This window comes from Ciona robusta, chromosome 1 (assembly GCF_009617815.1).
Source record: "Ciona robusta chromosome 1, ASM961781v2".
Classification (NCBI taxonomy): Eukaryota; Metazoa; Chordata; class Ascidiacea; order Phlebobranchia; family Cionidae; genus Ciona; species Ciona robusta.
The window spans coordinates 6,788,172-6,807,372 of NC_143235.1; the positions used below are offsets into that span (position 1 = coordinate 6,788,172).

Genomic DNA, 19,201 nt, shown 5'->3' on the forward strand with positions numbered 1-19,201 from the left:
ATTCTGCCGTTTGTGCCCAAGCGGGAAATTGTAACAGATTGCTTAAAGATGAAAATTAAGACGTTATTTTTTATTTTAAATCAGATGCAATCTAGGTTGTTTTTCGAACAAATGGAATCCAGCCAGATTTCGAGCCTACATTTTGTATGTGGAGGCCCCGGGTTGAATCCCTGAAATTTCTAGTTTAGACGTCTGTTTGGCGCAGTGAATTAGCTCCTGAACTTCTAATTCAGCGGTTCTGGATTCGAATTTATGCTTGAATATTACTTTGATAAAAAAAACAAGCCATTAAAATTTGAAATTAAATGGTTAAGTTTGAATATTTAGGTTAAAATATAAAACTAGCGTAACAAGCCATTAAAATTTGAAATTAAATGGTTAAGTTTAAATATTTAAGTTAAAATATCAAACCAACTAGACCTCGACGTGATTTGAACACGCAACCTTCCGATCTGGAGTCGGACGCGCTACCGGTGCGCCACGAAGTCTTAACCGATCGGGATTAAATCAACGATATAGAGACGAGATTAAGCAGTATCGTTTCAAATACTTGCATGTTTGGTATACTGGAACCTGAGATTGCTAGCAAACGATGGGGATGTAGCTCAGTGGTAGAGCGCACGCTTTGCATGTGTGAGGCCCCGGGTTCAATCCCCGGCATCTCCAAATTTGTATCGTCTCTGTGGCGCAATGGATTAGCGCGCTGGACTTCTAATCCAGAGGTTCCGGGTTCGAGTCCCGGCAGGGATGTTTATTTTGTAATAAAATTTAATCATATTTAAAATTATAGTAATTGAGTTTTTGGGCTAGAAAAGGTAAAAACTTGATTAAGCCCAACATAATTTGAATACACAACATTCCGCTCTGTACTCGGATGCGCAACTATTTCCCCATAAAATCTTTCCCCCAAACCGAAGAAATCTACGAAGTCTGGACGAATTTACACTATAAGTTTACATAAGCAACACTTCAAAAACCAAATTCAACTAATGAAACTATATAAAACTACGAAGCAAATTTTAAAATGAACTCTTTGACTGAAGCGGGATTCGAACCCGCGACTCCAATGGAGACTGCGACCTGAACGCAGCGCCTTAGACCACTCGGCCATTCTGCCGTTTGTGCCCAAGCGGGAAATTATAACAGAAGGCTTAAGCATGAAAATTAAGACGTTATTTTATATTTTAAATCAGATGCAATCTAGGTTGTTTTTTCGAACAAATGGAATCCAGCCAGATTTCGAGCCTACATTTTGTATGTGTGAGGCCCCGGGTTGAATCCCTGGAATTTCTTGTTTAGACGTCTGTTTGGCGCAGTGAATTAGCTCCTGAACTTCTAATTCAGCGGTTCTGGATTCGAGTTAAGCTTGAATATTACTTTGGTGAAAAACCAAGGCATTAAAATTTGAAACTTAAATGGTTAAGTTTAAATATTTAGGTTGAAATATCAAACTAGCGTGACCTCGACGTGATTTGAACACGCAACCTTCCGATCTGGAGTCGGACGCGCTACCGTTGCGCCACGAAGTCTTAACCGATCGGGATTAAATCAACGATATAGAGACGAGATTAAGCAGTATCGTTTCAAATACTTGCATGTTTGGTATACTGGAACCTGAGATTGCTAGCAAACGATGGGGATGTAGCTCAGTGGTAGAGCGCACGCTTTGCATGTGTGAGGCCCCGGGTTCAATCCCCGGCATCTCCAAATTTGTATCGTCTCTGTGGGGCAATGGATTAGCGCGCTGGACTTCTAATCCAGAGGTTCCGGGTTCGAGTCCCGGCAGGGATGTTTGTTTTGTAATAAAATTTAATCATATTTAAAGTTATAGTAATTGAGTTTTTGGGCTAGAAACCGTAAAAACTTGATTAAGCCCGACATAATTTGAATACACAACTTTCAGCTCTGTACTCGGATGCGCAACTATTTCGCCATATAATCTTTCCACCAAAGCGAAGAAATCTGCGAAGTCTGGACGAGTTTACACTATAAATTTAGCGCCTCCAATGGAGACTGCGACCTGAACGCAGCGCCTTAGACCACTCGGCCATTCTGCCGTTTGTGCCCAAGCGGGAAATTGTAACAGATTGCTTAAAGATGAAAATTAAGACGTTATTTTTTTTTAAAATCAGATGCAATCTAGGTTGTTTTTTCGAACAAATGGAATCCAGCCAGATTTCGAGCCTACATTTTGTATGTGTGAGGCCCCGGGTTGAATTCCTTAAATTTCTAGTTTAGACGTCTGTTTGGCGCAATGAATTAGCTCCTGATCTTCTAATTCAGCGGTTCTGGATTCGAATTTATGCTTGAATATTACTTTGATAAAAAAAAACAAGCTATTAAAATTTGAAATTAAATGGTTAAGTTTAAATATTTAAGTTAAAATATAAAACTAGCGTAACAAGCCATTAAAATTTGAAATTAAATGGTTAAGTTTAAATATTTAAGTTAAAATATCAAACCAGCGTGACCTCGACGTGATTTGAACACGCAACCTTCCGATCTGGAGTCGGACGCGCTACCGTTGCGCCACGAAGTCTTAACCGATCGGGATTAAATCAACGATATAGAGACGAGTTTAAGCAGTATCGTTTCAAATACTTGCATGTTTGGTATATTGGAACCTGAGATTGCAAGAAAGCGATGGGGATGTAGCTCAGTGGTAGCGCGCACGCTTTGCATGTGTGAGGCCCCGGGTTCAATCCCCGGCATCTCCAAATTTGTATCGTCGCTGTGGCGCAATGGATTAGCGCGCTGGACTTCTAATCCAGAGGTTCCGGTTTCGAGTCCCGGCAGGGATGTTTATTTTGTAATAAAATTTAATCATATTTAAAGTTATAGTAATTGAGTTTTTGGGCTAGAAAAGGTAAAAACTTGATTAAGCCCGACATAATTTGAATACACAACTTTCCGCTCTGTACTCGGATGCGCAACTATTTCCCCATATAATCTTTCCCCAAACCGAAGAAATCTACGAAGTCTGGACGAGTTTACACTATAAATTTACTTAAGCAACACTTAAAAACCAAATTCAACTAATGAAACCATACAAAACTACGAAGCAAATTTTATAATGAACACTGTGACAGAAGCGCGATTCGAACCCGCGCCTCCAATGGAGACTGCGACCTGAACGCAGTGCCTTAGACCACTCGGCCATTCTGCCGTTTGTGCCCAAGCGGGAATTATAACAGATTGCTTAAGGATGAAAATTAAGACGTTATTTTTATTTTAAATCAGATGCAATCTAGGTTGTTTTTTCGAACAAATGGAATCCAGCCAGATTTCGAGCCTACATTTTGTATGTGTGAGGCCCCGGGTTGAATTCCTTAAATTTCTAGTTTAGACGTCTGTTTGGCGCAATGAATTAGCTCCTGATCTTCTAATTCAGCGGTTCTGGATTCGAATTTATGCTTGAATATTACTTTGATAAAAAAAACAAGCCATTAAAATTTGAAATTAAATGGTTAAGTTTAAATATTTAGGTTAAAATATAAAACTAGCGTAACAAGCCATTAAAATTTGAAATTAAATGGTTAAGTTTAAATATTTAAGTTAAAATATCAAACCTGCGTGACCTCGACGTGATTTTAACACGCAACCTTCCGATCTGGAGTCGGACGCGCTACCGGTGCGCCACGAAGTCTTAACCGATCGGGATTAAATCAACGATATAGAGACGAGATTAAGCAGTATCGTTTCAAACACTTGCATGTTTGGTATACTGGAACCTGAGATTGCTAGCAAACGATGTGGATGTAGCTCAGTGGTAGAGCGCACGCTTTGCATGTGTGCGGCCCCGGGATCAATCCCCGGCATCTCCAAATTTATATCGTCTCTGTAGCGCAATGAATTAGCGCGCTGGACTTCTAATCCAGAGGTTCCGGGTTCGAGTCCCGGCAGGGATGTTTGTTTCGTAATAAAATTTAATTATATTTAAAGTTATAGTAATTGAGTTTTTGGGCTAGAAAAGGTAAAAACTTGATTAAGCCCGACATAATTTGAATACACAACTTTCCGCTCTGTACTCGAATGCGCAACTATTTCGCCATATAATCTTTCCACCAAAGCGAAGAAATCTACGAAGTCTGGACGAGTTTACACTATAAATTTAGCGCCTCCAATGGAGACTGCGACCTGAACGCAGCGCCTTAGACCACTCGGCCATTCTGCCGTTTGTGCCCAAGCGGGAAATTGTAACAGATTGCTTAAAGATGAAAATTAAGACGTTATTTTTTATTTTAAATCAGATGCAATCTAGGTTGTTTTTTCGAACAAATGGAATCCAGCCAGATTTCGAGCCTACATTTTGTATGTGGGAGTCCCCGGGTTGAATCCTTGAAATTTCTAGTTTAGACGTCTGTTTGGCGCAATGAATTAGCTCCTGAACTTCTAATTCAGCGGTTCTGGATTCGAATTTATGCTTGAATATTACTTTGATAAAAAAATCAAGCCATTAAAATTTGAAATTAAATGGTTAAGTTTAAATATTTAAGTTAAAATATAAAACTAGCGTAACAAGCCATTAAAATTTGAAATTAAATGGTTAAGTTTAAATATTTAAGTTAAAATATCAAACCAGCGTGACCTCGACGTGATTTGAACACGCAACCTTCCGATCTGGAGTCGGACGCGCTACCGTTGCGCCACGAAGTCTTAACCGATCGGGATTAAATCAACGATATAGAGACGAGTTTAAGCAGTATCGTTTCAAATACTTGCATGTTTGGTATACTGGAACCTGAGATTGCTAGAAAGCGATGGGATGTAGCTCAGTGGTAGAGCGCACGCTTTGCATGTGTGAGGCCCCGGGTTCAATCCCCGCCATCTCCAAATTCGTATCGTCGCTGTGGCGCAATGGATTAGCGCGCTGGACTTCTAATCCAGAGGTTCCGGGTTCGAGTCCCGGCAGGGATGTTTATTTTGTAATAAAACTTAATCATATTTAAAGTTATATTAATTGAGTTTTTGGGCTAGAAAAGGTAAAAACTTGATTAAGCCCGACATAATTTGAATACACAACTTTCCGCTCTGTACTCGGATGCGCAACTATTTCCCCATATAATCTTTCCCCCAAACCGAAGAAATCTACGATGTCTGGACGAGTTTACACTATAAATTTACTTAAGCAACACTTAAAAAACCAAATTCAACTAATGAAACCATACAAAACTACGAAGCAAATTTTATAATGAACACTGTGACAGAAGCGCGATTCGAACCCGCGCCTCCAATAGAGACTGCGACCTGAACGCAGCGCCTTAGACCACTCGGCAATTCTGCCGTTTGTGCCCAAGCGGGAATTGTAACAGATTGCTTAAGGATGAAAATTAAGACGTTATTTTTTATTTTAAATCAGATGCAATCTAGGTTGTTTTTTCGAACAAATGGAATCCAGCCAGATTTCGAGCCTACATTTTGTATGTGTGAGGCCCCGGGTTGAATCCCTGAAATTTCTAGTTTAGACGTCTGTTTGGCGCAATGAATTAGCTCCTGAAATTCTAATTCAGCGGTTCTGGATTCGAATTTATGCTTGAAAATTACTTTGATAAAAAAAACAAGCCATTAAAATTTGAAATTAAATGGTTAAGTTTAAATATTTAGGTTAAAATATAAAACTAGCGTAACAAACCATTAAAATTTGAAATTAAATGGTTAAGTTTAAATATTTAAGTTAAAATATCAAACCAGCTAGACCTCGACGTGATTTGAACACGCAACCTTCCGATCTGGAGTCGGACGCGCTACCGGTGCGCCACGAAGTCTTAACCGATCGGGATTAAATCAACGATATAGAGACGAGATTAAGCAGTATCGTTTCAAATACTTGCATGTTTGGTATACTGGAACCTGAGATTGCTAGCAAACGATGGGGATGTAGCTCAGTGGTAGAGCGCACGCTTTGCATGTGTGAGGCCCCGGGTTCAATCCCCGGCATCTCCAAATTTGTATCGTCTCTGTGGCGCAATGGATTAGCGCGCTGGACTTCTAATCCAGAGGTTCCGGGTTCGAGTCCCGGCAGGGATGTTTATTTTGTAATAAAATTTAATCATATTTAAAATTATAGTAATTGAGTTTTTGGGCTAGAAAAGGTAAAAACTTGATTAAGCCCGACATAATTTGAATACACAACATTCCGCTCTGTACTCGGATGCGCAACTATTTCCCCATAAAATCTTTCCCCCAAACCGAAGAAATCTACGAAGTCTGGACGAATTTACACTATAAGGTTACATAAGCAACACTTCAAAAACCAAATTCAACTAATGAAACCATATAAAACTACGAAGCAAATTTTAAAATGAACTCTTTGACTGAAGCGGGATTCGAACCCGCGCCTCCAATGGAGACTGCGACCTGAACGCAGCGCCTTAAGACCACTCGGCCATTCTGCCGTTTGTGCCCAAGCGGGAAATTGTAACAGAAGGCTTAAGCATGAAAATTAAGACGTTATTTTATATTTTAAATCAGATGCAATCTAGGTTGTTTTTTCGAACAAATGGAATCCAGCCAGATTTCGAGCCTACATTTTGTATGTGTGAGGCCCCGGGTTGAATCCCTTAAATTTCTAGTTTAGACGTCTGTTTGGCGCAATGAATTAGCTCCTGAACTTCTAATTCAGCGGTTCTGGATTCGAATTTATGCTTGAATATTACTTTGATAAAAAAAAACAAGCCATTAAAATTTGAAATTAAATGGTTAAGTTTAAATATTTAAGTTAAAATATAAAACTAGCGTAACAAGCCATTAAAATTTGAAATTAAATGGTTAAGTTTAAATATTTAAGTTAAAATATCAAACCAGCGTGACCTCGACGTGATTTGAACACGCAACCTTCCGATCTGGAGTCGGACGCGCTACCGTTGCGCCACGAAGTCTTAACCGATCGGGATTAAATCAACGATATAGAGACGAGTTTAAGCAGTATCGTTTCAAATACTTGCATGTTTGGTATACTGGAACCTGAGATTGCTAGAAAGCGATGGGGATGTAGCTCAGTGGTAGAGCGTACGCTTTGCATGTGTGAGGCCCCGGGTTCAATCCCCGGCATCTCCAAATTTGTATCGTCGCTGTGGCGCAATGGGTTCCGGGTTCGAGTCCCGGCAGGGATGTTTATTTTGTAATAAAATTTAATCATATTTAAAGTTATAGTAATTGAGTTTTTGGGCTAGAAAAGGTAAAAACTTGATTAAGCCCGACATAATTTGAATACACAACTTTCCGCTCTGTACTCGGATGCGCAACTATTTCCCCATATAATCTTTCCCCCAAACTGAAGAAATCTACGAAGTCTGGACGAGTTTACACTATAAATTTACTTAAGCAACACTTCAAAAACCAAATTCAACTAATGAAACCGTTCAAAACTACGAAGCAAATTTTATAATGAACACTGTGACAGAAGCGGGATTCGAACCCGCGCTTCTAATGGAGACTGCGACCTGAACGCAGCGCCTTAGACCACTCGGCAATTCTGCCGTTTGTGCCCAAGCGGGAATTGTAACAGATTGCTTAAGGATGAAAATTAAGACGTTATTTTTTATTTTAAATCAGATGCAATCTAGGTTGTTTTTTCGAACAAATGGAATCCAGCCAGATTTCGAGCCTACATTTTGTATGTGTGAGCCCCGGGTTGAATCCCTGGAATTTCTTGTTTAGACGTCTGTTTGGCGCATTGAATTAGCTCCTGAACTTCTAATTCAGCGGTTCTGGATTCGAATTTATGCTTGAATATTACTTTGATAAAAAAAACAAGCCATTAAAATTTGAAATTAAATGGTTAAGTTTAAATATTTAGGTTAAAATATAAAACTAGCGTAACAAGCCATTAAAATTTGAAATTAAATGGTTAAGTTTAAATATTTAAGTTAAAATATCAAACCAGCGTGACCTCGACGTGATCTGAACACGCAACCTTCCGATCTGGAGTCGGACGCGCTACCGTTGCGCCACGAAGTCTTAACCGATCGGGATTAAATCAACGATATAGAGACGAGATTAAGCAGTATCGTTTCAAATACTTGCATGTTTGGTATACTGGAACCTGAGATTGCTAGCAAACGTTGGTTATGTAGCTCAGTGGTAGAGCGCACGCTTTGCATGTGTGAGGACCCGGGTTCAATCCCCGGCATCTCCAAATTTGTATCGTCTCTGTGGCGCAATGGATTAGCGCGCTGGACTTCTAATCCAGAGGTTCCGGGTTCGAGTCCCGGCAGGGATGTTTATTTTGTAATAAAATTTAATCATATTTAAAATTATAGTAATTGAGTTTTTGGGCTAGAAAAGGTAAAAACTTGATTAAGCCCGACATAATTTGAATACACAACTTTCCGCTCTGTACTCGGATGCGCAACTATTTCCCCATAAAATCTTTCCCCCAAACCGAAGAAATCTACGAAGTCTGGACGAGTTTACACTATAAATTTACATAAGCAACATTTCAAAAACCAAATTCAACTAATGAAACCATATAAAACTACGAAGCAAATTTTAAAATGAACACTGTGACTGAAGCGGGATTCGAACCCGCGACTCCAATGAGACTGCGACCTGAACGCAGCGCCTTAGACCACTCGGCCATTCTGCCGTTTGTGCCCAAGAGGGAAATTGTAACAGAAGGCTTAAGCATGAAAATTAAGACGTTATTTTATATTTTAAATCAGATGCAATCTAGGTTGTTTTTTCGAACAAATGGAATCCAGCCAGATTTCGAGCCTACATTTTGTATGTGTGAAGACCCGGGTTGAATCCCTGGAATTTCTTGTTTAGACGTCTGTTTGGCGCAGTGAATTAGCTCCTAAACTTCTAATTCAGCGGTTCTGGATTCGAGTTTAGGCTTGAATATTACTTTGGTGAAAAACCAAGGCATTAAAATTTGAAACTTAAATGGTTAAGTTTAAATATTTAGGTTAAAATATCAAACTAGCGTGACCTCGACGTGATTTGAACACGCAACCTTCCGATCTGGAGTCGGACGCGCTACCGTCGCGACACGAAGTCTTAACCGATCGGGATTAAATCAACGATATAGAGACGAGATTAAGCAGTATCGTTTCAAATACTTGCATGTTTGGTATACTGGAACCTGAGATTGCTAGCAAACGATGGGGATGTAGCTCAGTGGTAGAGCGCACGCTTTGCATGTGTGAGGCCCGGGGTTCAATCCCCGGCATCTCTAAATTTGTATCGTCTCTGTGGCGCAATGGATTAGCGCGCTGGACTTCTAATCCAGAGGTTCCGGGTTCGAGTCCCGGCAGGGATGTTTGTTTTGTAATAAAATTTAATCATATTTAAAGTTATAGTAATTGAGTTTTTGGGCTAGAAAAGGTAAAAACTTGATTAAGCCCGACATAATTTGAATACACAACTTTCCGCTCTGTACTCGGATGCGCAACTATTTCGCCATATAATCTTTCCACCAAAGCGAAGAAATCTACGAAGTCTGGACGAGTTTACACCATAAATTTAGCGCCTCGAATGGAGACTGCGACCTGAACGCAGCGCCTTAGACCACTCGGCCATTCTGCCGTTTGTGCCCAAGCGGGAAATTGTAACAGAAGGCTTAAGCATGAAAATTAAGACGTTATTTTATATTTTAAATCAGATGCAATCTAGGTTGTTTTTTCGAACAAATGGAATCCAGCCAGATTTCGAGCCTACATTTTGTATGTGGGAGGCCCCGGGTTGAATCCCTGGAATTTCTTGTTTAGACGTCTGTTTGGCGCAGTGAATTAGCTCCTAAACTTCTAATTCAGCGGTTCTGGATTCGAGTTTAGGCTTGAATATTACTTTGGTGAAAAACCAAGGCATTAAAATTTGAAACTTAAATGGTTAAGTTTAAATATTTAGGTTAAAATATCAAACTAGCGTGATCTCGACGTGATTTGAACACGCAACCTTCCGATCTGGAGTCGGACGCGCTACCGTTGCGCCACGAAGTCTTAACCGATCGGGATTAAATCAACGATATAGAGACGAGATTGAGCAGTATCGTTTCCAATACTTGCATGTTTGGTATACTGGAACCTGAGATTGCTAGCAAACCATGGGGATGTAGCTCAGTGGTAGAGCGCACGCTTTGCATGTGTGAGGCCCGGGGTTCAATCCCCGGCATCTCTAAATTTGTATCGTCTCTGTGGCGCAATGGATTAGCGCGCTGGACTTCTAATCCAAAGGTTCCGGGTTCGAGTCCCGGCAGGGATGTTTGTTTTGTAATAAAATTTAATCATATTTAAAGTTATAGTAATTGAGTTTTTGGGCTAGAAAAGGTAAAAACTTGATTAAGCCCGACATAATTTGAATACACAACTTTCCGCTCTGTACTCGGATGCGCAACTATTTCGCCATATAATCTTTCCACCAAAGCGAAGAAATCTACGAAGTCTGGACGAGTTATACTATAAATTTAGCGCCTCCAATGGAGACTGCGACCTGAACGCAGCGCCTTAGACCACTCGGCCATTCTGCCGTTTGTGCCCAAGCGGGAAATTGTAACAGATTGCTTAAAGATGAAAATTAAGACGTTATTTTTTATTTTAAATCAGATGCAACCTAGGTTGTTTTTTCGAACAAATGGAATCCAGCCAGATTTCGAGCCTACATTTTGTATGTGTGAGGCCCCGGGTTGAATCCCTGAAACTTCTAGTTTAGACGTCTGTTTGGCGCAATGAATTAGCTCCTGAACTTCTAATTCAGCGGTTCTGGATTCGAATTTATGCTTGAATATTACTTTGGTGAAAAACCAAGGCATTAAAATTTGAAACTTAAATGGTTAAGTTTAAATATTTAGGTTAAAATATCAAACTAGCGTGACCTCGACGTGATTTGAACACGCAACCTTCCGATCTGGAGTCGGACGCGCTACCGTTGCGCCACGAAGTCTTAACCGATCGGGATTAAATCAACGATATAGAGACGATATTAAGCAGTATCGTTTCAAATACTTGCATGTTTGGTATACTGGAACCTGAGATTGCTAGCAAACGATGGGGATGTAGCTCAGTGGTAGAGCGCACGCTTTGCATGTGTGAGGCCGGGGTTCAATCCCCGCCATCTCTAAATTTGTATCGTCTCTGTGGCGCAATGGATTAGCGCGCTGGACTTCTAATCCAGAGGTTCCGGGTTCGAGTCCCGGCAGGGATGTTTGTTTTGTAATAAAATTTAATCATATTTAAAGTTATAGTAATTGAGTTTTTGGGCTAGAAAAGTAAAAACTTGATTAAGCCCGACATAATTTGAATACACAACTTTCCGCTCTGTACTCGGATGCGCAACTATTTCGCCATATAATCTTTCCACCAAAGCGAAGAAATCTACGAAGTCTGGACGAGTTATACTATAAATTTAGCGCCTCCAATGGAGACTGCGACCTGAACGCAGCGCCTTAGACCACTCGGCCATTCTGCCGTTTGTGCCCAAGCGGGAAATTGTAACAGATTGCTTAAAGATGAAAATTAAGACGTTATTTTTTATTTTAAATCAGATGCAACCTAGGTTGTTTTTTCGAACAAATGGAATCCAGCCAGATTTCGAGCCTACATTTTGTATGTGTGAGGCCCCGGGTTGAATCCCTGAAACTTCTAGTTTAGACGTCTGTTTGGCGCAATGAATTAGCTCCTGAACTTCTAATTCAGCGGTTCTGGATTCGAATTTATGCTTGAATATTACTTTGATAAAAAAACAAGCCATTAAAATTTGAAATTAAATGGTTAAGTTTAAATATTTAAGTTAAAATATAAAACTAGCGTAACAAGCCATTAAAATTTGAAATTAAATGGTTAAGTTTAAATATTTAAGTTAAAATATCAAACCAGCGTGACCTCGACGTGATTTGAACACGCAACCTTCCGATCTGGAGTCGGACGCGCTACCGTTGCGCCACGAAGTCTTAACCGATCGGGATTAAATCAACGATATAGAGACGAGTTTAAGCAGTATCGTTTCAAATACTTGCATGTTTGGTATACTGGAACCTGAGATTGCTAGCAAACGATGGGGATGTAGCTCAGTGGTAGAGCGCACGCTTTGCATGTGTGAGGCCCGGGTTCAATCCCCGGCATCTCCAAATTTGTATCGTCGCTGTGGCGCAATGGATTAGCGCGCTGGACTTCTAATCCAGAGGTTCCGGGTTCGAGTCCCGGCAGGGATGTTTGTTTTGTAATAAAATTTAATCATATTTAAAGTTATAGTAATTGAGTTTTGGGCTAGAAAAGGTAAAAACTTGATTAAGCCCGACATAATTTGAATACACAACTTTCCGCTCTGTACTCGGATGCGCAACTATTTCGCCATATAATCTTTCCACCAAAGCGAAGAAATCTACGATGTCTGGACGAGTTTACACTATAAATTTAGCGCCTCCAATGGAGACTGCGACCTGAACGCAGCGCCTTAGACCACTCGGCCATTCTGCCGTTTGTGCCCAAGCGGGAAATTGTAACAGAAGGCTTAAGCATGAAAATTAATACGTTATTTTATATTTTAAATCAGATGCAATCTAGGTTGTTTTTTCGAACAAATGGAATCCAGCCAGATTTCGAGCCTACATTTTGTAAGTGTGAGGCCCCGGGTTGAATCCCTGAAACTTCTAGTTTAGACGTCTGTTTGGCGCAATGAATTAGCTCCTGAACTTCTAATTCAGCGGTTCTGGATTCGAATTTATGCTTGAATATTACTTTGGTGAAAAACCAAGGCATTAAAATTTGAAACTTAAATGGTTAAGTTTAAATATTTAGGTTAAAATATCAAACTAGCGTGACCTCGACGTGATTTGAACACGCAACCTTCCGATCTGGAGTCGGACGCGCTACCGTTGCGCCACGAAGTCTTAACCGATCGGGATTAAATCAACGATATAGAGACGATATTAAGCAGTATCGTTTCAAATACTTGCATGTTTGGTATACTGGAACCTGAGATTGCTAGCAAACGATGGGGATGTAGCTCAGTGGTAGAGCGCACGCTTTGCATGTGTGAGGCCCGGGTTCAATCCCCGCCATCTCTAAATTTGTATCGTCTCTGTGGCGCAATGGATTAGCGCGCTGGACTTCTAATCCAGAGGTTCCGGGTTCGAGTCCCGGTAGGGATGTTTGTTTTGTAATAAAATTTAATCATATTTAAAGTTATAGTAATTGAGTTTTTGGGCTAGAAAAGGTAAAAACTTGATTAAGCCCGACATAATTTGAATACACAACTTTCCGCTCTGTACTCGGATGCGCAACTATTTCGCCATATAATCTTTCCACCAAAGCGAAGAAATCTACGAAGTCTGGACGAGTTTACACCATAAATTTAGCGCCTCGAATGGAGACTGCGACCTGAACGCAGCGCCTTAGACCACTCGGCCATTCTGCCGTTTGTGCCCAAGCGGGAAATTGTAACAGAAGGCTTAAGCATGAAAATTAAGACGTTATTTTATATTTTAAATCAGATGCAATCTAGGTTGTTTTTTCGAACAAATGGAATCCAGCCAGATTTCGAGCCTACATTTTGTATGTGGGAGGCCCCGGGTTGAATCCCTGGAATTTCTTGTTTAGACGTCTGTTTGGCGCAGTGAATTAGCTCCTAAACTTCTAATTCAGCGGTTCTGGATTCGAGTTTAGGCTTGAATATTACTTTGGTGAAAAACCAAGGCATTAAAATTTGAAACTTAAATGGTTAAGTTTAAATATTTAGGTTAAAATATCAAACTAGCGTGATCTCGACGTGATTTGAACACGCAACCTTCCGATCTGGAGTCGGACGCGCTACCGTTGCGCCACGAAGTCTTAACCGATCGGGATTAAATCAACGATATAGAGACGAGATTGAGCAGTATCGTTTCCAATACTTGCATGTTTGGTATACTGGAACCTGAGATTGCTAGCAAACCATGGGGATGTAGCTCAGTGGTAGAGCGCACGCTTTGCATGTGTGAGGCCCGGGGTTCAATCCCCGGCATCTCTAAATTTGTATCGTCTCTGTGGCGCAATGGATTAGCGCGCTGGACTTCTAATCCAAAGGTTCCGGGTTCGAGTCCCGGCAGGGATGTTTGTTTTGTAATAAAATTTAATCATATTTAAAGTTATAGTAATTGAGTTTTTGGGCTAGAAAAGGTAAAAACTTGATTAAGCCCGACATAATTTGAATACACAACTTTCCGCTCTGTACTCGGATGCGCAACTATTTCGCCATATAATCTTTCCACCAAAGCGAAGAAATCTACGAAGTCTGGACGAGTTATACTATAAATTTAGCGCCTCCAATGGAGACTGCGACCTGAACGCAGCGCCTTAGACCACTCGGCCATTCTGCCGTTTGTGCCCAAGCGGGAAATTGTAACAGATTGCTTAAAGATGAAAATTAAGACGTTATTTTTTATTTTAAATCAGATGCAACCTAGGTTGTTTTTTCGAACAAATGGAATCCAGCCAGATTTCGAGCCTACATTTTGTATGTGTGAGGCCCCGGGTTGAATCCCTGAAACTTCTAGTTTAGACGTCTGTTTGGCGCAATGAATTAGCTCCTGAACTTCTAATTCAGCGGTTCTGGATTCGAATTTATGCTTGAATATTACTTTGGTGAAAAACCAAGGCATTAAAATTTGAAACTTAAATGGTTAAGTTTAAATATTTAGGTTAAAATATCAAACTAGCGTGACCTCGACGTGATTTGAACACGCAACCTTCCGATCTGGAGTCGGACGCGCTACCGTTGCGCCACGAAGTCTTAACCGATCGGGATTAAATCAACGATATAGAGACGATATTAAGCAGTATCGTTTCAAATACTTGCATGTTTGGTATACTGGAACCTGAGATTGCTAGCAAACGATGGGGATGTAGCTCAGTGGTAGAGCGCACGCTTTGCATGTGTGAGGCCCGGGGTTCAATCCCCGCCATCTCTAAATTTGTATCGTCTCTGTGGCGCAATGGATTAGCGCGCTGGACTTCTAATCCAGAGGTTCCGGGTTCGAGTCCCGGCAGGGATGTTTGTTTTGTAATAAAATTTAATCATATTTAAAGTTATAGTAATTGAGTTTTTGGGCTAGAAAAGGTAAAAACTTGATTAAGCCCGACATAATTTGAATACACAACTTTCCGCTCTGTACTCGGATGCGCAACTATTTCGCCATATAATCTTTCCACCAAAGCGAAGAAATCTACGAAGTCTGGACGAGTTATACTATAAATTTAGCGCCTCCAATGGAGACTGCGACCTGAACGCAGCGCCTTAGACCACTCGGCCATTCTGCCGTTTGTGCCCAAGCGGGAAATTGTAACAGATTGCTTAAAGATGAAAATTAAGACGTTATTTTTTATTTTAAATCAGATGCAACCTAGGTTGTTTTTTCGAACAAATGGAATCCAGCCAGATTTCGAGCCTACATTTTGTATGTGTGAGGCCCCGGGTTGAATCCCTGAAACTTCTAGTTTAGACGTCTGTTTGGCGCAATGAATTAGCTCCTGAACTTCTAATTCAGCGGTTCTGGATTCGAATTTATGCTTGAATATTACTTTGATAAAAAAACAAGCCATTAAAATTTGAAATTAAATGGTTAAGTTTAAATATTTAAGTTAAAATATAAAACTAGCGTAACAAGCCATTAAAATTTGAAATTAAATGGTTAAGTTTAAATATTTAAGTTAAAATATCAAACCAGCGTGACCTCGACGTGATTTGAACACGCAACCTTCCGATCTGGAGTCGGACGCGCTACCGTTGCGCCACGAAGTCTTAACCGATCGGGATTAAATCAACGATATAGAGACGAGTTTAAGCAGTATCGTTTCAAATACTTGCATGTTTGGTATACTGGAACCTGAGATTGCTAGCAAACGATGGGGATGTAGCTCAGTGGTAGAGCGCACGCTTTGCATGTGTGAGGCCCGGGGTTCAATCCCCGGCATCTCCAAATTTGTATCGTCGCTGTGGCGCAATGGATTAGCGCGCTGGACTTCTAATCCAGAGGTTCCGGGTTCGAGTCCCGGCAGGGATGTTTGTTTTGTAATAAAATTTAATCATATTTAAAGTTATAGTAATTGAGTTTTTGGGGCTAGAAAAGGTAAAAACTTGATTAAGCCCGACATAATTTGAATACACAACTTTCCGCTCTGTACTCGGATGCGCAACTATTTCGCCATATAATCTTTCCACCAAAGCGAAGAAATCTACGATGTCTGGACGAGTTTACACTATAAATTTAGCGCCTCCAATGGAGACTGCGACCTGAACGCAGCGCCTTAGACCACTCGGCCATTCTGCCGTTTGTGCCCAAGCGGGAAATTGTAACAGAAGGCTTAAGCATGAAAATTAATACGTTATTTTATATTTTAAATCAGATGCAATCTAGGTTGTTTTTTCGAACAAATGGAATCCAGCCAGATTTCGAGCCTACATTTTGTATGTGTGAGGCCCCGGGTTGAATCCCTGAAACTTCTAGTTTAGACGTCTGTTTGGCGCAATGAATTAGCTCCTGAACTTCTAATTCAGCGGTTCTGGATTCGAATTTATGCTTGAATATTACTTTGGTGAAAAACCAAGGCATTAAAATTTGAAACTTAAATGGTTAAGTTTAAATATTTAGGTTAAAATATCAAACTAGCGTGACTTCGACGTGATTTGAACACGCAACCTTCCGATCTGGAGTCGGACGCGCTACCGTTGCGCCACGAAGTCTTAACCGATCGGGATTAAATCAACGATATAGAGACGATATTAAGCAGTATCGTTTCAAATACTTGCATGTTTGGTATACTGGAACCTGAGATTGCTAGCAAACGATGGGGATGTAGCTCAGTGGTAGAGCGCACGCTTTGCATGTGTGAGGCCCGGGTTCAATCCCCGCCATCTCTAAATTTGTATCGTCTCTGTGGCGCAATGGATTAGCGCGCTGGACTTCTAATCCAGAGGTTCCGGGTTCGAGTCCCGGCAGGGATGTTTGTTTTGTAATAAAATTTAATCATATTTAAAGTTATAGTAATTGAGTTTTTGGGCTAGAAAAGGTAAAAACTTGATTAAGCCCGACATAATTTGAATACACAACTTTCCGCTCTGTACTCGGATGCGCAACTATTTCGCCATATAATCTTTCCACCAAAGCGAAGAAATCTACGAAGTCTGGACGAGTTATACTATAAATTTAGCGCCTCCAATGGAGACTGCGACCTGAACGCAGCGCCTTAGACCACTCGGCCATTCTGCCGTTTGTGCCCAAGCGGGAAATTGTAACAGATTGCTTAAAGATGAAAATTAAGACGTTATTTTTTATTTTAAATCAGATGCAACCTAGGTTGTTTTTTCGAACAAATGGAATCCAGCCAGATTTCGAGCCTACATTTTGTATGTGTGAGGCCCCGGGTTGAATCCCTGAAACTTCTAGTTTAGACGTCTGTTTGGCGCAATGAATTAGCTCCTGAACTTCTAATTCAGCGGTTCTGGATTCGAATTTATGCTTGAATATTACTTTGATAAAAAAAACAAGCCATTAAAATTTGAAATTAAATGGTTAAGTTTAAATATTTAAGTTAAAATATAAAACTAGCGTAACAAGCCATTAAAATTTGAAATTAAATGGTTAAGTTTAAATATTTAAGTTAAAATATCAAACCAGCGTGACCTCGACGTGATTTGAACACGCAACCTTCCGATCTGGAGTCGGACGCGCTACCGTTGCGCCACGAAGTCTTAACCGATCGGGATTAAATCAACGATATAGAGACGAGTTTAAGCAGTATCGTTTCAAATACTTGCATGTTTGGTATACTGGAACCTGAGATTGCTAGCAAACGATGGGGATGTAGCTCAGTGGTAGAGCGCACGCTTTGCATGTGTGAGGCCCGGGGTTCAATCCCCGGCATCTCCAAATTTGTATCGTCGCTGTGGCGCAATGGATTAGCGCGCTGGACCTAATCCAGAGGTTCCGGGTTCGAGTCCCGGCAGGGATGTTTGTTTTGTAATAAAATTTAATCATATTTAAAGTTATAGTAATTGAGTTTTGGGGCTAGAAAAGGTAAAAACTTGATTAAACCCGACATAATTTGAATACACAACTTTCCGCTCTGTACTCGGATGCGCAACTATTTCGCCATATAATCTTTCCACCAAAGCGAAGAAATCTACGATGTCTGGACGAGTTTACACTATAAATTTAGCGCCTCCAATGGAGACTGCGACCTGAACGCAGCGCCTTAGACCACTCGGCCATTCTGCCGTTTGTGCCCAAGCGGGAAATTGTAACAGAAGGCTTAAGCATGAAAATTAAGACGTTATTTTATATTTTAAATCAGATGCAATCTAGGTTGTTTTTTTGAACAAATGGAATCCAGCCAGATTTCGAGCCTACATTTTGTATGTGTGAGGCCCCGGGTTGAATCCCTGAAACTTCTAGTTTAGACGTCTGTTTGGCGCAATGAATTAGCTCCTGAACTTCTAATTCAGCGGTTCTGGATTCGAATTTATGCTTGAATATTACTTTGATAAAAAAAACAAGCCATTAAAATTTGAAATTAAATGGTTAAGTTTAAATATTTAAGTTAAAATATAAAACTAGCGAAACAAGCCATTAAAATTTGAAATTAAACAGTTAAGTTTAAATATTTAGGTTAAAATATCAAACTAGCGTGACCTCGACGTGATTTGAACACGCAACCTTCCGATCTGGAGTCGGACGCGCTACCGTTGCGCCACGAAGTCTTAACCGATCGGGATTAAATCAACCATATAGAGACGAGTTTAAGCAGTATCGTTTCAAATACTTGCATGTTTGGTATACTGGAACCTGAGATTGCTAGAAAGCGATGGGGTTGTAGCTCAGTGGTAGAGCGCACGCTTTGCATGTGTGAGGCTCGGGTTCAATCCCCGGCATCTCCAAATTTGTATCGTCGCTGTGGCGCAATGGATTAGCGCGCTGGACTTCTAATCCAGAGGTTCCGGATTCGAGTCCCGGCAGGGATGATTCTTTTGTAATAAAATTTAATCATATTTAAAGTTATAGTAATTGAGTTTTTGGGCTAGAAAGGGTAAAAACTTGATTAAGCCCGACATAATTTGAATACACAACTTTCCGCTCTGTACTCGGATGCGCAACTATTTCCCCATATAATCTTTCCCCCAAACCGAAGAAATCTACGAAGTCTGGACGAGTTTACACTATAAATTACTTAAGCAACACTTCAAAAACCAAATTCAACTAATGAAACCATACAAAACTACGAAGCAAATT

At 40.4% G+C, this 19,201-nt stretch overlaps 40 non-coding genes across 40 annotated transcripts; 21 read left to right on the forward strand and 19 right to left on the reverse strand.

Annotated features, from left to right (window-relative positions):
* Nucleotides 1-594: 594 nt before the first annotated feature.
* Trnaa-ugc (transfer RNA alanine (anticodon UGC)) lies at nucleotides 595-666 on the forward strand. The gene has a single exon. It is a non-coding gene; the product is annotated as a tRNA-Ala (tRNA).
* Nucleotides 667-676: 10 nt separating this feature from the next.
* Trnar-ucu (transfer RNA arginine (anticodon UCU)) lies at nucleotides 677-750 on the forward strand. Its single transcript has one exon. It is a non-coding gene; the product is annotated as a tRNA-Arg (tRNA).
* Nucleotides 751-1,034: 284 nt separating this feature from the next.
* Trnal-cag (transfer RNA leucine (anticodon CAG)) lies at nucleotides 1,035-1,117 on the reverse strand. Its single transcript has one exon. It is a non-coding gene; the product is annotated as a tRNA-Leu (tRNA).
* Nucleotides 1,118-1,457: 340 nt separating this feature from the next.
* Trnaw-cca (transfer RNA tryptophan (anticodon CCA)) lies at nucleotides 1,458-1,529 on the reverse strand. Its single transcript has one exon. It is a non-coding gene; the product is annotated as a tRNA-Trp (tRNA).
* Nucleotides 1,530-1,635: 106 nt separating this feature from the next.
* On the forward strand, nucleotides 1,636-1,707 carry Trnaa-ugc (transfer RNA alanine (anticodon UGC)). The gene has a single exon. It is a non-coding gene; the product is annotated as a tRNA-Ala (tRNA).
* Nucleotides 1,708-2,467: 760 nt separating this feature from the next.
* Trnaw-cca (transfer RNA tryptophan (anticodon CCA)) lies at nucleotides 2,468-2,539 on the reverse strand. Its single transcript has one exon. It is a non-coding gene; the product is annotated as a tRNA-Trp (tRNA).
* A 544-nt stretch (nucleotides 2,540-3,083) lies between these two features.
* On the reverse strand, nucleotides 3,084-3,166 carry Trnal-cag (transfer RNA leucine (anticodon CAG)). The gene has a single exon. It is a non-coding gene; the product is annotated as a tRNA-Leu (tRNA).
* Nucleotides 3,167-3,834: 668 nt separating this feature from the next.
* Nucleotides 3,835-3,908, forward strand: Trnar-ucu (transfer RNA arginine (anticodon UCU)). The gene has a single exon. It is a non-coding gene; the product is annotated as a tRNA-Arg (tRNA).
* Nucleotides 3,909-4,584: 676 nt separating this feature from the next.
* On the reverse strand, nucleotides 4,585-4,656 carry Trnaw-cca (transfer RNA tryptophan (anticodon CCA)). The gene has a single exon. It is a non-coding gene; the product is annotated as a tRNA-Trp (tRNA).
* A 187-nt stretch (nucleotides 4,657-4,843) lies between these two features.
* Trnar-ucu (transfer RNA arginine (anticodon UCU)) lies at nucleotides 4,844-4,917 on the forward strand. The gene has a single exon. It is a non-coding gene; the product is annotated as a tRNA-Arg (tRNA).
* A 954-nt stretch (nucleotides 4,918-5,871) lies between these two features.
* Trnaa-ugc (transfer RNA alanine (anticodon UGC)) lies at nucleotides 5,872-5,943 on the forward strand. Its single transcript has one exon. It is a non-coding gene; the product is annotated as a tRNA-Ala (tRNA).
* A 10-nt stretch (nucleotides 5,944-5,953) lies between these two features.
* Trnar-ucu (transfer RNA arginine (anticodon UCU)) lies at nucleotides 5,954-6,027 on the forward strand. The gene has a single exon. It is a non-coding gene; the product is annotated as a tRNA-Arg (tRNA).
* A 284-nt stretch (nucleotides 6,028-6,311) lies between these two features.
* Trnal-cag (transfer RNA leucine (anticodon CAG)) lies at nucleotides 6,312-6,395 on the reverse strand. Its single transcript has one exon. It is a non-coding gene; the product is annotated as a tRNA-Leu (tRNA).
* Nucleotides 6,396-6,806: 411 nt separating this feature from the next.
* Nucleotides 6,807-6,878, reverse strand: Trnaw-cca (transfer RNA tryptophan (anticodon CCA)). The gene has a single exon. It is a non-coding gene; the product is annotated as a tRNA-Trp (tRNA).
* Nucleotides 6,879-6,984: 106 nt separating this feature from the next.
* Nucleotides 6,985-7,056, forward strand: Trnaa-ugc (transfer RNA alanine (anticodon UGC)). The gene has a single exon. It is a non-coding gene; the product is annotated as a tRNA-Ala (tRNA).
* A 340-nt stretch (nucleotides 7,057-7,396) lies between these two features.
* On the reverse strand, nucleotides 7,397-7,479 carry Trnal-cag (transfer RNA leucine (anticodon CAG)). The gene has a single exon. It is a non-coding gene; the product is annotated as a tRNA-Leu (tRNA).
* A 668-nt stretch (nucleotides 7,480-8,147) lies between these two features.
* Trnar-ucu (transfer RNA arginine (anticodon UCU)) lies at nucleotides 8,148-8,221 on the forward strand. Its single transcript has one exon. It is a non-coding gene; the product is annotated as a tRNA-Arg (tRNA).
* Nucleotides 8,222-8,505: 284 nt separating this feature from the next.
* Nucleotides 8,506-8,587, reverse strand: Trnal-cag (transfer RNA leucine (anticodon CAG)). Its single transcript has one exon. It is a non-coding gene; the product is annotated as a tRNA-Leu (tRNA).
* A 601-nt stretch (nucleotides 8,588-9,188) lies between these two features.
* Trnar-ucu (transfer RNA arginine (anticodon UCU)) lies at nucleotides 9,189-9,262 on the forward strand. The gene has a single exon. It is a non-coding gene; the product is annotated as a tRNA-Arg (tRNA).
* Nucleotides 9,263-9,869: 607 nt separating this feature from the next.
* Trnaw-cca (transfer RNA tryptophan (anticodon CCA)) lies at nucleotides 9,870-9,941 on the reverse strand. The gene has a single exon. It is a non-coding gene; the product is annotated as a tRNA-Trp (tRNA).
* Nucleotides 9,942-10,129: 188 nt separating this feature from the next.
* Trnar-ucu (transfer RNA arginine (anticodon UCU)) lies at nucleotides 10,130-10,203 on the forward strand. Its single transcript has one exon. It is a non-coding gene; the product is annotated as a tRNA-Arg (tRNA).
* Nucleotides 10,204-10,809: 606 nt separating this feature from the next.
* On the reverse strand, nucleotides 10,810-10,881 carry Trnaw-cca (transfer RNA tryptophan (anticodon CCA)). Its single transcript has one exon. It is a non-coding gene; the product is annotated as a tRNA-Trp (tRNA).
* Nucleotides 10,882-11,068: 187 nt separating this feature from the next.
* On the forward strand, nucleotides 11,069-11,142 carry Trnar-ucu (transfer RNA arginine (anticodon UCU)). The gene has a single exon. It is a non-coding gene; the product is annotated as a tRNA-Arg (tRNA).
* Nucleotides 11,143-11,815: 673 nt separating this feature from the next.
* On the reverse strand, nucleotides 11,816-11,887 carry Trnaw-cca (transfer RNA tryptophan (anticodon CCA)). The gene has a single exon. It is a non-coding gene; the product is annotated as a tRNA-Trp (tRNA).
* A 106-nt stretch (nucleotides 11,888-11,993) lies between these two features.
* On the forward strand, nucleotides 11,994-12,064 carry Trnaa-ugc (transfer RNA alanine (anticodon UGC)). Its single transcript has one exon. It is a non-coding gene; the product is annotated as a tRNA-Ala (tRNA).
* Nucleotides 12,065-12,074: 10 nt separating this feature from the next.
* Nucleotides 12,075-12,148, forward strand: Trnar-ucu (transfer RNA arginine (anticodon UCU)). Its single transcript has one exon. It is a non-coding gene; the product is annotated as a tRNA-Arg (tRNA).
* Nucleotides 12,149-12,754: 606 nt separating this feature from the next.
* On the reverse strand, nucleotides 12,755-12,826 carry Trnaw-cca (transfer RNA tryptophan (anticodon CCA)). Its single transcript has one exon. It is a non-coding gene; the product is annotated as a tRNA-Trp (tRNA).
* Nucleotides 12,827-13,013: 187 nt separating this feature from the next.
* Trnar-ucu (transfer RNA arginine (anticodon UCU)) lies at nucleotides 13,014-13,087 on the forward strand. Its single transcript has one exon. It is a non-coding gene; the product is annotated as a tRNA-Arg (tRNA).
* Nucleotides 13,088-13,694: 607 nt separating this feature from the next.
* On the reverse strand, nucleotides 13,695-13,766 carry Trnaw-cca (transfer RNA tryptophan (anticodon CCA)). The gene has a single exon. It is a non-coding gene; the product is annotated as a tRNA-Trp (tRNA).
* Nucleotides 13,767-13,954: 188 nt separating this feature from the next.
* Nucleotides 13,955-14,028, forward strand: Trnar-ucu (transfer RNA arginine (anticodon UCU)). The gene has a single exon. It is a non-coding gene; the product is annotated as a tRNA-Arg (tRNA).
* Nucleotides 14,029-14,634: 606 nt separating this feature from the next.
* Nucleotides 14,635-14,706, reverse strand: Trnaw-cca (transfer RNA tryptophan (anticodon CCA)). The gene has a single exon. It is a non-coding gene; the product is annotated as a tRNA-Trp (tRNA).
* A 188-nt stretch (nucleotides 14,707-14,894) lies between these two features.
* On the forward strand, nucleotides 14,895-14,968 carry Trnar-ucu (transfer RNA arginine (anticodon UCU)). The gene has a single exon. It is a non-coding gene; the product is annotated as a tRNA-Arg (tRNA).
* Nucleotides 14,969-15,642: 674 nt separating this feature from the next.
* Trnaw-cca (transfer RNA tryptophan (anticodon CCA)) lies at nucleotides 15,643-15,714 on the reverse strand. The gene has a single exon. It is a non-coding gene; the product is annotated as a tRNA-Trp (tRNA).
* Nucleotides 15,715-15,820: 106 nt separating this feature from the next.
* Nucleotides 15,821-15,892, forward strand: Trnaa-ugc (transfer RNA alanine (anticodon UGC)). Its single transcript has one exon. It is a non-coding gene; the product is annotated as a tRNA-Ala (tRNA).
* A 10-nt stretch (nucleotides 15,893-15,902) lies between these two features.
* Trnar-ucu (transfer RNA arginine (anticodon UCU)) lies at nucleotides 15,903-15,976 on the forward strand. Its single transcript has one exon. It is a non-coding gene; the product is annotated as a tRNA-Arg (tRNA).
* A 608-nt stretch (nucleotides 15,977-16,584) lies between these two features.
* Nucleotides 16,585-16,656, reverse strand: Trnaw-cca (transfer RNA tryptophan (anticodon CCA)). Its single transcript has one exon. It is a non-coding gene; the product is annotated as a tRNA-Trp (tRNA).
* Nucleotides 16,657-16,843: 187 nt separating this feature from the next.
* On the forward strand, nucleotides 16,844-16,917 carry Trnar-ucu (transfer RNA arginine (anticodon UCU)). The gene has a single exon. It is a non-coding gene; the product is annotated as a tRNA-Arg (tRNA).
* A 675-nt stretch (nucleotides 16,918-17,592) lies between these two features.
* Nucleotides 17,593-17,664, reverse strand: Trnaw-cca (transfer RNA tryptophan (anticodon CCA)). Its single transcript has one exon. It is a non-coding gene; the product is annotated as a tRNA-Trp (tRNA).
* Nucleotides 17,665-17,770: 106 nt separating this feature from the next.
* On the forward strand, nucleotides 17,771-17,842 carry Trnaa-ugc (transfer RNA alanine (anticodon UGC)). Its single transcript has one exon. It is a non-coding gene; the product is annotated as a tRNA-Ala (tRNA).
* Nucleotides 17,843-18,600: 758 nt separating this feature from the next.
* On the reverse strand, nucleotides 18,601-18,672 carry Trnaw-cca (transfer RNA tryptophan (anticodon CCA)). The gene has a single exon. It is a non-coding gene; the product is annotated as a tRNA-Trp (tRNA).
* Between the last annotated feature and the right edge of the window lie 529 nt (nucleotides 18,673-19,201).